At 42.1% G+C, this 17,555-nt stretch overlaps 1 long non-coding RNA gene across 1 annotated transcript; it reads right to left on the bottom strand.

Moving 5' to 3' along the window:
* Window positions 1-1,246: 1,246 nt before the first annotated feature.
* LOC309632027 lies at window positions 1,247-17,551 on the bottom strand. The gene is made up of 2 exons (XR_014246701.1): window positions 11,338-17,551; window positions 1,247-8,152 (listed from the first exon to the last, which is right to left on the bottom strand). It is a non-coding gene; the product is annotated as an uncharacterized lncRNA (long non-coding RNA).
* Window positions 17,552-17,555: the final 4 nt, after the last annotated feature.

Here is a 17,555-nt window from a genome sequence, read left to right as displayed (position 1 = left end):
ACAAAATAACAAAGCTAAACAGCTTTATTAGGGAGCCTGACAGGCAACAACAGTTTTGTGTAGAGAGTTTTCAAGCAAACGTTCAAAGTAAACATACAAAGAGAAGTCAAGGAAAATACCCCATTTGTTACACTAGGTGAAGGCTGTGTGAGCACAGAATGTTTATACCCCAGGGACAGAGTTGTACTCCACAGAGAATTCCTGACTTTCAGAGGGTTTATGCTTCATTTAAAAGAATGGCTGACCTGAAATTCTAGGGATGATAGAAAATGAGATGTCAGTAAACTGTAATAGACATTACTATGAAGCAATAGTTCACAGATGATTTTCTCTGGAACACTAGCTTCAAATAAATAAGTTAAACAGTTCCCCCCCTACACACACACAGAGTCTATGACTCTCAAGAGGAAGACATAATAGTATATTCTGAATATATTTGACCTTTTTTGACCTTGGGATTCCTTTCTGTCTTCCCCCCCCCCAAAAAAAACCACTATGATCTTGTGGACATCAATAGAGTTCTACAGGACTCATTCTGGAAAATATTACTGAAGAATAGTCCTGACTCCAGCCAAGTATAGCCCTTAGTCTAAGACAGAATATCAGGGGATGAACGCCCTCAGTTTTAGGTGACAAAACAGAACTTTAACTCAGAATAAATCTTTAATTGGTTTTAGAGCATCCCTTTTTCTCATGTGATAGGACACTAACAGAGGTGACTGATGATATTAAGAGGTGATATGATTTAGGCAGGTTTATAATCACTAGACACACATGGTTATGTCTGCTGCGTTCACGAGGCAGCTGACTTCACAATGCATGAGGAAAGAAGGGGCAGCGGCCCCTGCTGCAGATGAGGGCCCATGGTGAGGGAGCAGGAGGATGAGGAGGAGCTGGAGGAGAAGGGGGTCTGTGGTGGGGGAAGGGGAGGAGGAGGAGGTGGCAGTGAATCACGTAGAGGCTTTGAGGGAGACTGAAGGCCAGGGCCTCTAGTTCGGTGTTCTCACATATTTCCTGTTAAAATTGGAGGATCTCAGAGATAGTAAAAGATCCAGAGTGTTTGAATTTTGTTAGAAACTGGAAGGGTTTTGGAGGAAGTTGAGAAAAAGGGCACGACCCAACTAAACCCCAGTACCCTAGGCTGCCCACACTACAAATGAAAAAGATACCAGAGTGGTGTTTAACAAGTAGAGGGATTTCTGGGAAAGAAGGTATTATAAGCACAGGTTCCTAAAACTTCTCTTCCTTTCCTGCCCAAAATTCCTTAAAAAAAAAAAAAAAATCACTGCTGAGATATCCTGGTGAAATCCCTGAACTTCCAAAAAAAAGAAGAAGGAAAAAAAAAAGTATCCTGTCACCTACAAAGGAATAAGAACTCTGATTGGCGCAACAATGAAGATCATATTAAAGGGACAGAATGGTTTAAAAAAGAAATCCATTTAAGTCAAGAAGACAAGGTCTCTGCTGAGCCATTATTTAACATTATAGAATACATCATATTACTGTGTACCTGGAACATCCAAGAGAATCAGCTAGGTAACTACTATGAGTAAGAAAAATGACCCTAGTCACAAAAGTCCAGTTACTGTCTTGATTCAAGATAGGAATTAAGCACACGCTTATGTTTGTGTCTTCTGCCTCTCAGTATCCCATTGAAATTATAGTAAAGGGATTTTTCTTCAAAGGCTGTAAATCCACAACAAAGAACAGAATTCTGAGGAGACCATCACCAGATGAGAAATTTCAAGAGATTTCAGAAAGTTATTAAAGAACGGTATCTAATGAAGAGGATCAGAGGACTGAGCTGAGGGGACTATTGATTTGCTCAGAAGAAGCTCAACCTGGGGAACCAGGCAGGATGGAGGCTGGAAACCAGGGCGTTAACTGAAAGTCTGTTACAGTGAATAGTCCAGCCCCACTCCATCCCTACCACTACCAACACCAGAAGCAGGAAGTATGTCTGGCAGCGAGGTATTTACCTTGTAAGGGAAAAAAGGAAATGAACAAAGCATCTGGGGATAACTAGAATATGGATGTTGTCTGAGATAAAAGCCCTCCTCATTCTAGCATGACTCCTAAGCAGTCAGTCACCTTGGCGTAAACTGTCCTACGAGACCCACCCATGGACACAAAGATCCTAATTGACTTGTCTACTGTTGCATTCTCAAATGTGGACAGGCAAGATTATCAAACATTTGGAAAAAACTTTTACATGAAAGAGAAGGACCAAGACAAGCAAGAAAAAAAGTACGTCAGACAAACCATAGCCAATTCAGGAAATAAAAGCTATATTTTAAAATCGCTAATAAAAATATTCAGAAAAATAGAACACTTATTATAAAACAAGAACATAATGTTATGAAAAAGGAAGCATCTGAAAAACAAATTCTAGGAACTTTAAAAAAAAGTGATTGCTAAAATAAAAACATCTCAGGAATTCCCTGGCAGTCCTGTGGTTAAGACTCGGCACTTTCACTGCCAGGGCCCCGGGGTTCAATCCCTGGTCGGGGAATTAAGATCCCGCAAGCTGCGCAGCACAGCCAAAACAAAACCCAAAACAAAACAAAACAAAACAAAATCTCATAGTAGTATTAAAGAAATCTCAGAGAAAACAGAACCAAGTTTCAACAGATAGAAAATAAGAGTAATGGGAGAAAATGAATTGTGCAAATACTAGCCTCTGCCCATTTTTCTATAGAAGAAAATGCGTATCTATACATATTATCTTAATCATATATACATATATGACATAGAGGTAGGAGGGGAAGAGAGTGGGAGAAAGAAGCAAATAAAGGGGGGAAAGTACACCAAAAAGCCCCTCATGTGTGATTATCTTTATGCATCTATATAAAAATGTATGTGATTACAAGGAAACTTCGAAATTTTAAAAAGTAGTAATATAAAAATAAAATATAAAACTCAGTCCTAAAGGAGGGCTGGACACTCCTTTTAATTCTTTTTAGAATTTTAGAGTTTTAAATTTCCAATCTCTAATATTACAGGGAAGGAAACCAAAGCCACAGTAAGTGTCTAATCCACAATCTCATACCTATTTAGTGGCAGGGCTGAGACCTTGTGGGTCTCTTGAGTCCAGGGCAGGGATCCTTCCACCACACTTAATTGGAAATCCAGGAAATGCATGTTCTGTGGATAAGAAATACTAACTGCTTAAACAAACAAAACCAGCACAGTTACCTAAACCAGGGAAGGAAGATTACAGAGAAAGAGAACAGAGAAAACCACAGGTATTCAGTGTAAAAAATCACATAGGCAAAGGGAGATTATTAGCAGCATCTTGGAAAAGACCAAAAGATTAATGAAAGGGATTCTTTTTTTAAATAGGGAAGAAAAGCCATCGGAATGAATGGAAACCCTTTATGATTTTAGGGACAAAGAGATTATTTAGGAATAAAATAGAATCTTCTTTCTGACTGAACGTAATTCACTACTTCACTCTTGACCACGATAGTTCTGGGGGGAGGTTTCCATCAACCTAAAATGTGAAGCTTGGAGTTATTAAATAACTAAAAATCCAGAAACTTTTAGTTATAATTGACAAAATAAAGGGGAGTTTGTCATCAGAAGTTTTAAAATAAGTTAGGAACAAACCAATCACTCTCATGGAAACTAGAGGGCTTTTTAACTGTGACCCCACTCTATAACCTCCCCCCCACCTGGAAACCAGTGTGATTATATCCTGATGAGAGTCACCTGGTAAAAAGTACAGAAAAGGATGCGTTTACCAAACACTTAAGTTGTTGAGGGAGAGGCAACAGTTTCTATTATGCCTGTGTGGTGTATCAAGGGAATAAAAGGATAGCTTCTCACGACATCCACTTGGATGTCTAAAAGACTTCTCAAATTCGACATTTCCAAAACCAAACTTCTAATTTTCCTCCCTTATCCTGTTCCTTCTGTAGTCCTTTCCATCTCAGTAAATGGAAACTCCACCTTCTAGTTTCTTAGGTAAAAAATCTTGATATTGTCTTTGACTTCTCTCTCTCAAAAATCTCACCTAATCCATCAACATGTCCTGAGAGTTCCATCTTCAAAATAAATCTAGACTCTTAAGTCTTCTCACCACCTCCTCTAAGATAACCTGGCTCAAGCTGCCATCACCTGGTGCCTGATTATTTCAATAGCCTCCTCACTGATCTTCCTGTTTCCACCATTGCCTGCCCAGTCTGTTCTCCAGAGAGCAGCCAGAGTGATCCTTTAAAAATAAAAGTCAGATCATGTCATCTTCCTGGTTAAAACCCCCAGTAATTTGAGGGTCAACAGATTTGAAGAAGCAAAAGAGACCAAAAAGGAGAGAACAGTGAGGTGAGAGGGATCCCATGAGAACATGGTGTCTCACTAGCCAAGCAAGGAGAGTATTCCAAGAAGCAGATCTGCTGCTAAGGAGTACAATGAGAACAGGGAAATGGCCAGTAGAATTGGCAATTGAGATAAATGTTGACCTAATCAAGAACAGTTTCATTGGGAGCTGTTGGGGCAGAAAGGCAAAACTTGGTTGATTGGTGCAGGAGTGTGAATAAGGAATTGGAGACAGGCTACACAGAAAACTCAAGTTTGAAAGAAGTTTGGTCATGAAGGGGAAAAGAGAATTTGGCAGTAGCGGGAAAAGTTATTGATACTGGAGCATGTTTGCATGCTAATGGAGGAGGATTCTGAAAGAGGAGGAAATTGATGTCGAGGGGAAAGATAATAGAGGAAGTGGAGGAATTGGCTTTTGATGAGGGAGGGACATTTTCCCCACAGTAACTGGAGGATAGGAAAAGAGGAGGAGAGGGACTCTGTCCCTTTGAACCACTACCGTCTCCCTTTTAGTGTGCATTGTGCATCTGCATTACATATACATTAACTATATCCTCTTAGAAGACACAGGAATGCCTACTCGCCAAAAAAAAAAAAACGTCACCCAATTTCCTCCTGGCACCAGTAACTCCTTAGAAGTTAATATTCCTTTCTCAATCCTGTAAGAGGTCACAATAACCCACTACTTGCCTCGTTGGACTATGTAAACTGTCAATACAGTACTTTGATGTATAACCCTTTGTCTCAAAAATCTATATAACTGTGCTTTGCCTTCTGATAGGTGGAACAGTCTTCAGAGCTTTCTGCAAGACTGTCTCCCCTGTAATAATCCTCAAGTTGGCTCAAATAACAATTTCCATATCTTTATGAGACTATTAATTTTTTTCACTGTCGAGGAGAAGTTTGGTGTACCAAAAATTCAGGCAAAAAAAGGCAACCTTACACATGATCCAATTCCCTGATTTATATGCCCATCAATTTTAGGTCCAACCTTGTGTAACCCCCAAAAGAGGAAGGGGCGGGACTTCCCTGGTGGTCCAGCGGTAAGGAATCTGCCCTCCAATGCAGGGGACTCGGGTTCGATCCCTGGTCGGGGAACTGGGATCCCACATGCCACGGGGCAACTAATCCTCCGCACCACAACTACTGAGCTCGCATGCCTCAACTAGAGAGCCCGCGTGCCACAACTACAGAGCCCACACGCCCTGGAGCCAGCGTGCCACAACTAGAGAAGAGAAAACCCACAGGCCACAACTGGAGAGGAGACTGCGCACCACAACGAAGAGCCCACGTGCCTCAACGAGAGGCCACATGCCCCAACAAAGATCCCGTGTGCCACAAGTAAGATGTGACGTAGCCATTAAAAAAAACGGTGGCGGGGGGGCAGAGTTTAAATTCCAGTCCTCCCAGAGCCTGGGAGATATGGACCGGATGCGCAGCGCTACGACCTGCCTCTGGAGACTCTTGGCTCCTCCTGCCTGCAGGCGGCGCCGTAGGAGCCCAGTCCCCGCGCCAGAAAGGCAACGTTCCCAGGATGCCTTGCGTGTCCCCATGGCAACGGCCCCCGCTGAGCGGGGCTGACGGGCGCAGGCCCCACCCCTGAGCGGCCAGTAAGATTGTCTGGTCGTCCGCCGCAGCACCAGCGGGGCATTTGAAAAGGGTACCCCGCGCCCAACCGAGGCCTGGAATCCGGCGGGGGACCATTCCGGGGGTGGGCTCAGCGGCCGCGCCCCGGGTCTCGGGCTACGCAGACTCTGCAAGTGTCAGCGGTGACCTCTCGGCCCGGCAGAGGGGGCGGTCCGCGGTGGCATGAAGAAAAGCCTGCTCGGGCGGTAGCCGGGCCTGGAGGAGGCGCGGTCCGGGATGCTCGGACTGACTGTGAAATCTGCAGCCCTAGCCCAGCAGTCTAACCCGAGCTCGCGCGTTGGAGTCCAGAGGGGGCCGTGCAGGGAAATCGTGCTCTCAGCCGTGGATACTAAGTTCCTCGAAGCAGTGACTGATGTTTTTCTTAATCTTTGTTACCCATGCAGAGTGTTTCCCCAGTGGGCGCTCTACAAACACTTGTTGAATCAGTGAATTAACGAATGAAAGAGATCTACACATAGCCACTGATTTTACAGTCAGCCCAGGGCTTTCTGAGTGTTCCTGTTTCTCTGAAGCTCAGCTTGTGTGCTGGGAGTACTGTTAGTAAGGTACAGAGTGGGAGAAAGAACAGGGAATTACGGCTGAGAAAAGGAAAGGAGTCCCATAGGGGAACATAGAGTATAATACTAAATTACAATGATAGGGACTGTCACTTTAACATGTAGTTCTTTAGAAAATGATAATGACGGTTGCAACTCTTATTTTAGTTTCATGTCTTTCAGAGATTGTCAGGGGTGACAGTAACTCAGTTTCCTGATACTTAGCTTAAATTGAAACAATGTTTCCCAAGAAACATGACAATTAATTTCTTACTGCCTTTTCCCTAACACACTCACACAAAATGGTATTCAGAATAGAATCTTTAGGGGTCATAATCCAACTCCCTCACTTTACAGATGAGTAAAGTGAGTTATAGAGAGGTTGAAGTGACTTGCTCTAGGTCATATAGCTAGTGACTGAGAATACAGCCTAGGTTTCTTGAGTTCCAGTTCTATGCTCTCCCTCCTTCCTTTCAACACATATTTATTGGAACTTCTTCAATAAATATTAATACAGTATTGTTTCTCTTGGGTTGTGGCTGCTTAGTCAAGCTTCTGTTCTACATATTCCAAGTTATCAGGAAGCTATAGGGCATTTTCCTTATTCCCCTTTGTCATCTTCTACAGAAAGTGGTTTGTTTTTCTGGTGCAAATGGTCTTGAAAAAGATCACTGATGATTTATCATTTCCGACATTTGTAACATGATCTTGGGGCAAATAGTTTTCATTTTAAATTTCATTTCAATGGAGTCAAACTACCAATTGTAGAAGTCTCTGTAAATGCAACTTTGTGTTTCTTTCTTAAAAACACATGAATGGGTTTAAAGATATCTCACAGGAAATGCTGAAGACAGTTCTATGCATACTTTATCACACAGTATTTTAACACATTTAAACGACTGTGTCCTACGGTAGGTACTTCCATGACTGTGTCTTATGCTATGTGCTCAAATGGCTTTTTATTTTTATTTTTGACTGCGTCACGCGGCTTCTAGGATCTTAGTTCCCCACCCATGGATCGAACGTGGGCCCCTGGCAGTGAGAGCGCTGAGTCCTAACCACCGGACTGCCAGGGAATTCCCTCAAATGTCCTTTTAATTGAATCAAACTATTTGTTTCAGGTCAAGTTTCTCCAGTTAGAAATGAGTGTCTGTGGCAGTTCCAATGACTGACTTCTTTATGAGTTCCCCTCACCTCCGCTACTGTTCCTGTAAAACAAGGGCCTGTACATTCAGTATTCCACTTTTGTCAGGGTATAAATCTACTTTGTTGCCAGCAACTGTTGTTTTGGAAAGAGGACCAGCAAAACCATCACAAGCTCTTCTTGGAATTATATCATCCAAACCTTGCCCATTTTACACATTGAAAAGTCTGGCTTTTCAAGATCCATGTCGTAACTTCTCGCCTGATACGAACAAAGGTAGAAGGCTTTTAAACATTACTGATGAGAAGTGTGAAGCCATCCTGAGACAGAAGGAAATGCGTTTGGGGGTCCAGATGGCAGTGCCCTTTGATGACGTGGTCATCTGTTTCTGAGCCCAGGATTAGGAGAATCCGGGTAAGCATCAGAACGAATGCTCGTGGTGCATATGCTTTACATGCCTGTGATGAGGGGTATGGATGAGACTGCTTTCTCTAGGCATGAGATGTTTCTGTTGAAAATTTGAGAGGAATTCATGAAATCAAAGGCTAAGCAAGTCTCAGCAGGTCACCCATACTTTCTGTTTGCTACTTGGTCAGCCTTTAACGAGACAGCAAACTTGACATACCCATCCAGTCTCTTTTAAAGTCACAGATACTTATATTAAATATAAGTCACTTTTGTAGTTGAAGATTCAGCAGTGATTCAGCAAGTCGTCCACATAGTGGTGAAAGTGTAACTGGATAGAAAATCATGCCCTTGGAGTTTTCATGCTGACGGTGCTGATGTTGAAAAGTAGTAGAGGGCTTCCTTGGTGGCGCAGTGGTTGAGAATCTGCCTGCCAATGCAGGGGACACGGGTTCGAGCCCTGGTCTGGGAAGATCCCACATGCCGCGGAGCAACTAGGCCCGTGAGCCACAATTACTGAGCCTGCGCGTCTGGAGCCTGTGCTCCGCAACAAGAGAGGCCACGATAGTGAGAGGCCCGCGCACCGCGATGAAGAGTGGCCCCCGCCTGTCGCAACTAGAGAAAGCCCTCGCACAGAAACGAAGACCCAACACAGCCAAAAATAAATAAATTAATTAATTAAAAAAAAAATCATGCCTCAGGGTAGCATCAGGGACTGTAGTTTGTCCAACCAACCTCCCTGTTGTACATCTTTGAAGAAAAAAAAAAAAGATCATCATGGAATGGAGATGCAGGAACTGGCCAGAAGAACACTATGCAATAGTTGCACTGAATTTTGTGCCTACTCTAGGGCAGACGGAATTACAATTGGAACTGTGAAGGAGCTCCTGTCTGTGAAGAAGAGAAATTGAAATTCTGTTGGCAGAAGAAGCATTTTGAAGAAATAAAAGGTTTACTGCAGCTGAGAAGATTTTATAAGGGCATCACTTTTTGTAAGCAGAAAAAGTGTAACATTTACCTCTTCCCTCTATCATTCCTTTTAAAAAAGAAAACAAATACTCTTAATTTATACTGGATTAAATCCATGAATTTATAACAGAATAGAGAAAAAAACACTACCATGTGGGACAGCTATACCCCTCCAACCGCCCCGCTCCCGGACCACATGCCAGGTTCCCCGCTTTCTGGCATCTGCTTCCTAAACTACAACCAGCCACCTGCTCTGCTTTTTTCTTGGACCATGTTGTCCAGGCCCTTAGAGAACAGTTGGAACAGCCCTTTGGTTCTAAGCAGCCCAGCCCTATTATCTGGGTTAGATGCTGATGAGAACTCTTACCTGCAATATTCCTGACATCGTTTCTCCTGGAGTACTGTTTCTACTACTATCAGAAAATAGACACCTCACTGGGCTTTTTAGTCATGTGAGAAGTGTGGTAAGATGGGTACCCCAGTTCCAAATAAAACTTACAGTGCTGGAGTGTGGATGGTTTTATTTCCCCTTCCTGGCATTGAAGGGTCCTCAGGTTTTTTGGGTTTTGTTTTGATTTTCTCTCTCCCAGTATCTTGTGCCTTTAGTAAAATATGGGAATTTTGGCACCCCTGGACGTGCTTTCAGACATAACGCTCAAGGAAACGAATCCACCTCATTGTGACCTTTCTAAGTGAGAAAACGACACTATTCCCAAACCAGGCTCAATATATCCCAGATTGAAATGGGACAAGAGCTGCTCACTCTTCCAGGACAGAGGGGAAAGGGAGAAGACAGAAAGGGCAGTTACCCCCGTTCTGGGAGGCTTGGATTTGAAGAGCATCAAAGTGTGGCTGTTTTAGGGTAAGAAAGAGTTGGAGCACTGACATTTGAGTCTGCGCATTGAGATTACATGAATTCCTTTTCTTATGTCTTCTTGTCATAGTGGCAGCACGTAGAATTCTGTGATACCAGCCTGTAAGACGAGGCCCTTCTTTAATAAAAATTCAGCGAGTTCCCGAAGAGCCACGATAATAGCACAGATCACTTGCTACTTCAACATCTAACTCAGTTTCATCTCTCTTTTTTTTAATGTTGTTTTCATCTCTTGACATCTGTTAGTCTGAGAATGCCCCTGGCTGTATCCAGATATCACGTGCCTCAGCCAATACTGGCTTCCTTAGGAAATGGAGCAGTTTCTCAGTGAACTCCCTTCACTCAAGAAGCTCCTTTACCCTTTTCCTAGACTTCTCCCCCTCAGTTCTGTCCTCTCTTAAGAAAGCTTTCTTGTGTTCGGTTATGAAATGTAGAATGAACCTGATCCCACGGTCTCCCTTTGACACCTTTAAAAAGAAGATTTTTTTCCTATTTTTCTCTAAAATGGGTTTCCTTTCCAAAAAAAGAAAATCATATCTTATCTCTATTTTTGTATTTTATCCAATTATTTTAAAGTACCTACAAAAGTGGGAAAATGCTTCAAATATGTTAATGGAAAAAGAAAAACAAACAGCACCCAAGACTGGGTACGTAGTATCTCAGTGTGTAAAAGAAAATGTGGGTATATGTACTGCATATGCACACTGATAGAAAAAAAGATTGGAAGGCGATGAACTACAACATTCACAGTAGTAATCTTTGGGATTTTTTTCCTTCTTATATTTCTTTAGACCTTTCTGTACTTTCCAAATATTCCACAAATAACATTAAACTCTTTTTAACAATAAAAAAAACTACTTTTAAGTACCTCATGGAAAGTGCATATTATTCTCTGTTGATAAATCTAATATACATTGTTGTTGTTCCTTGTCTTCTTGTTCTCTCTTCCATGAAATTTTTCTCATTTGCAGCAAAGTGATCACTCTTACCTCTCTTGTATCCTCTGACAATCCCTAAAATGTTGCTTTCCAAACTTTCATCCTCTACTTTCTTCTCACTCAACACCCTCTCCATGGGTGATTTCATCCACTCACAGCTCACTTACCCATCACATACTGGCATTTCTCCTAAGCTCAAAACCCACGTTTACACCTGCCTACTGTAGCTCTCTTCTTGGATGCTTCACAGGCATCATAAACTCAACACACCCCAAACTGAAATCATTCCCGGCTTCACTCCTCCTCTCGTCCCTGCCTGACAGTAACATGTTCCTCCTTGTCTGTTCCCCATCTCATTGAAAGGCAGTACTAGCTGCCCTACTGACCCTTCATTCCTCTTCCCCATATGTCTTGGTCAATCACCAATTTTTACACTGATTCCAGTTCCTTATTATCACTTTAATATTCCTGCGTTGCTTCATCCCCACTATCACCACCACCTCTTACCTGGATTAGCACAAGACCATCTCCTCATGGATAGAGCATCTCCTCATGGATAGAGCATCTCCTCGTGGATAGAGCATCTCCTCGTGGATAGAGCATCTCCTCGTGGATAGAGCATCTCCTCGTGGATAGAGCATCTCCTCGTGGATAGAGCATCTCCTCGTGGATAGACCATCTCCTCGTGGATAGACCATCTCCTCGTGGATAGACCATCTCCTCGTGGATAGAGCATCTCCTCGTGGATAGACCATCTCCTCATGGATAGACCATCTCCTCTCCAGTGTTCCTGACTCCAGTCAACTTCCACTGCCACATGCCCACCAGAGTGATCTTTATAAAATGCAAATAATTCCATGCCACTCCCCCACTTAAAAATTTTCACTGCCTTCTTATTGCCCTCAGGCTAAAGGCTTTTATTTTCTGGGCCCCCATCTCCAGCTTCATCCCTTGTTGCACCTCCTCCCACTATATCTCAGGTTTACTAAATAACCTGCCTTTCTCCAAATTCTCCATGTTTCAGTTATTTGCATGGGCCTCCCTTACATAGAATATCTCTCACTATAGATTCAAGCTATATTATGTTTTCCATCCTTCATGTTCCAATTCTTTGCATGGACTCCCCTATATCCACCATCTCCACCTGTCTAATTCAAGGTATAAAGCCACACTTAGGGGGAAGTTTATGCCTACATTAGACGATAAGAAAGGTCACAAATCAATTACCTCAGCTTCCATTTTAAGAAACTAGGGGAAAAAAGAGTAAGTGAAATCTAAAGTAATCAGAAGGGACATCCGTGGTGGCACAGTGGTTAGAAATCCGCCTGCCAGTGCAGGGGACATGGGTTCAAGCCCTGGTCCGGGAGGATCCCACATGCCGCGGAGCAACTGAGCCCATGCGCCACAACGACTGAGCCTGTGCTCTAGAGCCCGCAAGCCACAACTACTGAGCCTGCGTGCTGCAACTACTGAAGCCTCCGTGCCTAGAGCCTGTGCTCCGCAGCAGGAGAAGCCGCTGCAATGAGAAGCCCACGCACAGCAACAAATAGTAGACCCCGCTTGACACAACCAGAGAAAACCCATGTGCAGCAACAAACACCCAACGCAGCCAAAAATAAATAATTAATAAATAAATTTATTTTTTAAAAAAAGTAATCAGAAGAAAGGAAATAAAGATTAGAATTGAAATCAATGAAATAGAAAACAGAAAAACAATAAGGAAAATCAACGAAACCAAAAGCTGGCTCTTCGACCAGTTAAAAAAAAATGATAAACCTCTAGCCAGACTAATCATAAAAAAGAAAAGATAAAAATCGTCAATATTGTGCTTCTCTGGTGGTGCAGTGGTTAAGAATCCACTTGCCAACGCAGGGGACACAGGTTCGAGCCCTGATCCGGGAATCCCACATGCCGCAGAGCAACTAAGCCCGTGCGCCACAACTACTGAGCCTGTGCTCTACAGCCTGCGAGCCACATCTACTGAGCCTGCGTGCCATAACTACTGAAGCCCACGCACCTAGAGCCTGTGCTCTGCAACAGGAGAAGCCACCACAATGAGAAGCCCGCGCACCGCAAGGAAGAGTAGCCCCCGCTCGCAGCAACTAGAGAAAGCCTGCGTGCAGCAATGAAGACCCAACGCAGCCTAAATAAATAAATAAATAAATAAAATTTATTTTTTAAAAAATTATCAATATCAGCAGTAAGAGAAGTGACCTCACTACAGAGTCTACAGTTATTTAAAACATAAAAAAGAATATTATTAACAACTTTATGACAATAAATTTGACAACTTATGTGAAATGGACAAATTCCCACTAATTACCAAAGCTCCCTTGAGAAGAAGTAGATAAACTGAATAGCCTTAATATTTATTAAAGAAATTGGATTTATAATTAAGATCTTTCCCACAAAGAAAATTTCACTAGAGAATTTTACCAATTCTCTAGTGAATTGGTAAACTATTCCAGAAAACTGAGAAAGAGAGAATACTTCCCAACTCATTCTGTGAGGCCAGCATTACTGATTTATCAAAGCCAGATAAAAATATAACAAGAGAAGAAAATTAAAGACCAATATTTTTATACATAGATATATAAACCCTTAACAAAATTTTGGTGAATCAAATCCAACAATATATAAAAATGATAATACGTCATGACCAAGTGCAGTTTGTCTCAGGAATGCAAGGTTGGTTTAACTTTTAAAAACCAACCAATATATTAATCTATATGAACAAACTAAAAAAGAAAAACAATATGATGTATTCATGATTTAAAAAAAAAAATCTCTCAGAAAACTATGAATTAGAAGGGAACCTCCTCAACCTCAAAAGTGCATCTGCTAAAAACCTGTAGCTAACATCAAATAATGGGAAAGACTGAATTCTTCCCCTGATATCTAGAACAAAGCAAGGATATCTTCTCTCACGACTTCTCTTCAGCATTGTACTGGAGATTCTGGCCAGTGAAATAAGGAAAGTAAAAGAAGTGAAGGGCATCCATAACAAAAAGGAAGTAAACTGTCTTTATTTGCAGATGACATGATTTATGTAGAAGATCCAATGGAATCCAAACAAAGCTACGAAAACTGCTGTGAGTTTAGTAAGGTTGCAGGAGACAAGGTCAATATACAAAAATCAATTGTATTCTACATACTTTCAATGAACAATAGGAATCTGAAATTTCTAATTTCAAGTGAAATTTAAAGAGTCACTTAAAATAGCATAAAATAGGGACTTCCCTGGTGGTCCAGTAGTAAAGAATCCGCCTTACAATGCAGGGGACACAGGTTTGACCCCTGGTTGGGGGAACTAAGATCCCACATGCCACGGGGCAACTAAGCCCGCACAAGCCAAAACTACTGAGCTTGTGCGCCTCAACTAGAGAAGAGAAAACCCACACACCCCAACTGGAGAGAAGCCCGCCCACTACAATGAAGAGCCCACGCGCCACAATGAAAAATCCCGTGTGCCTCAATGAAGATCCCGTGTGCCTCAATGAAGATCCTGTGTGCCACAACTAAGACCCAATGCAGCCAAAAATGAATTAAATAAATAAATAAAAAATAAATCTTTTAAAAAATAGCAAAAATACGTCAAAATATATGCAAGATTGCACACTGAAAATCACTAGTCACATAGTAGGTACCCAATAAATACTGAATGAGTAAAAAGTTGGTAGGGTCTAAACTCAAGGCTGTGAAGTCTCACTCCAGAGCCTCTCCTCTTAACCTTTCACAGCAAACACAGTAAATATTTTTTGTTTGTAATATAAAAGTATTCTGTGTTTAAGTTTTACTATTTAATTTCCACAAGGGCATTGGTCTCTTTCGTAACAGCTACCAAATGTCTGGAACCTAGCATTTGGTGACAATAATACTAAAATAACTTCAGTTTGAGTCTTAAAACATCTTCTCAAGAATTCTTTCACCGTAGAACAATGAGAAATGGTGGCCAAGACCACTGGCTTAACAAACAAACAAAATGGCTGTGCGAGTTACCTATATTTGCAAACTTGGAAAGAATGTTTTATCACAGACAATCTCCTGCAAAAATGCTGGCTTAGTCTTACTCTCAATGTTTGGCCACACCTGTAGTGTGAACATTTTGCTGTTTTGAATCACATCAAAGGCAGTAAATACTCCAAGCTATTGGAAGATTCAATAAAAGTTGCAGTAGCTGAATATCATTACATCCTAAAAGGTAAGGATAGAGTCTGAGTACCATGTCTCAGCTATGAACAGGATGGAGTTAACGAACATGGTAGGCATTCTCAGGCAGCTGCCTGAGCAGCTAAAGGAGGTCTGAGTGTGTGCATGGGACCTCATTTCAGTCTCTCATCTTCATGAGTCAAGGTGGACCCTTCAAGGGAGAGCTCAATTCCTTCAGAAAACAATGTAAGAGCGTGAGAAAATGAGTATGATGTGATTTTAAGTTAAAAATGTAAGCTAGAAAAGTACATGCAGATTGTATCTCTGGCTACAATAATGTTTGCCTGAAGAGGCAGAGATTATTATTATTATTATTATTTTTTGGCTGCGTTGGCTCTTCGTTGCTGTGCGCAGGCTTTCTCTAGTTTGGGTGAGCGGGGGCTACTCTTTGTTGCGGTGTGCGGGCTTCTCATTGTGGTGGCTTCTCTTTGTTGCTGAGCACGGGGTCTAGGTGTGTGGGCTTCAGTAGTTGTGGTTCACAGGCTCTAGAGCGCAGGCTCAGTAATTGCAGCACACGGTCTTAGTTGCTCTGTGGCATGTGGGATCTTCCCCGACCAGGGCTCAAACCCGTGTCCCTTGCACTGACAGGCGGATTCTTAAACCACTGAGCCACCAGGGAAGCCCCGAGGCAGAGATTTCTGAAAACAAATCCCTTTATTTCCGAAAACTTCAGCTTTTCTTTCCCCTTTCTACTGAAGGGGACTATATCAGAACCATGGGAAAGACAGTCAGGACCATTCCTGAGTTCTCCAGCACATAGAAGAAATGGTTTCATCCCACAGGGTTTAATTCCCCAAAAAGATTGATCATAAGCCTCAGGCATTCAGGGCATGCAGATGTGCAGCTGCCCGGTTTCAGTTTACAGTTTTCTGACCATATATTGTTGGCTTGTGAAAACTGACATAAGTGCCAAGATGGGTAATGATATTGTCACAGATCCACCTGGAGACTATCTAAATGGGGAAGATTATTTCCCCGTAGGCCGCTTCTCTAGAGAGTGCTGTTTGGGAGAAGAGGGAAGCACATGTTCAAATTGACCTATAAACATAACCTAACAGTGTTAAATGGCAGCCCTGAGGACAAGCCAGGGGCCAGTTCTATGTCTTAAAGGCAGCCTCCTATGTTCACAACTAGTTATGAAGATCTTGGAGATAATCACAAACATATCTCTCTCCATTCTGACCCTGAACACAGTGGTCTCCAGCCTACTTGTACCCATATAACCAAATCTGGTGATATTTGGGGATAAAGAAAAAATGAGGAGCTTTTCAACTTGATAAACTAATCTTTTGCTGTTAAATGAACTGTTCATTCATTGTTCATTGCTCTAAATGTTTTTTAAAAAGAAAATATTACTTTAATTTCACAAGTAATATATACTGACTTCATATATATGTGTGTGTATACATACATATATACTGCATTTTGAGAGGTTTCCTCTCATACCTTGGATCAACAAAGGGTCTTAGTGAAATTGGTTGTATTTGTCCCACATCTGGGCAAATGGTATTCTCAATCCTCAGTTTAATAAGGATTCAGAGGAAACTACCAAGAAAGATAAAAATTTTGGCTGGGCACACTATCTTTTTGAAGAGTTTCTTAAAATGATATTCAACTGTTTGATATTCTACATTCAGAGCATTCTGATAAATCACTTAGTGCATACTCACCCTGTCGTTACACTTAATTGAATAATGTCTTCCTGCCCTACAGAACTGAGGGGAGTACCATCAGATTCAGTAGTTCAATAGAAATTTATTAAATTTAATAAATCAAATAAAAAACTTTCTAATTACTAAAGCCTGTGAGTAGTTAGCTTTCTTTCTTCCTGACAATCTGTATACACAGAAAAATACTTCTGGACCCTCGAGTTTTGTTAATTTGACCTATATGTCTTCCGTAGCTCTTTAGGCATACGAATCCCCAGGTGTTAAAGAAATCTCAAACCCTAAGACACATCACGGCTTGACGTACAAAAATCATTATCTATCTTAACCTAGTTTTTTTCCTCCTAAATTGTCAAGAGGGAAAACCTCAAGCCTATATTTAGACTTGTGTAAACCTTTAGATTGCCTGATATTTCACTTTTGCAGAAAATCAGGAGAAATTGATAACATGAAGCAAAGTTTAGGCACGCACCTGGTGGCCTGCTCACAGATGAAACCCTAGAGAGAAGCTTCCCCAAATCCTAGTTCTAGATTCACTTTTACTGCATGCGACCCCCGTCCCCAAGGCCAATTTGTGTTTTAATCCAGGAAAGAAACGCCAGCTTTCATTCGCGCAGGCAGAAACCAAAAAGACCACGAACATGAAGCCGAGTCGGGAGTCCCGTTCTCTCTCTTTCCCACCAACAGACTAGTTCGGGCCCCTCCGCCGCTTCGCTCTTGAGCCCCCCCCAGCGTCCCCCAGGGTTGCGCACACGTACCCTCTCACCAACGTTCTGCTAAGGACACGTGTTCTTCCTGCCCAGATCAGCAGCCTAGAGCCCCTCCCGCCTCGCATTTCCAAGGCCCCGC

Source organism: Balaenoptera borealis (genome assembly GCF_965194805.1).
Source record: "Balaenoptera borealis genome assembly, chromosome: 7".
NCBI classification, from domain to species: Eukaryota; Metazoa; Chordata; class Mammalia; order Artiodactyla; family Balaenopteridae; genus Balaenoptera; species Balaenoptera borealis.
The sequence above is the reverse complement of the archived record's forward strand: the minus strand, read 5'-3'. Positions and strand labels throughout refer to the sequence as shown.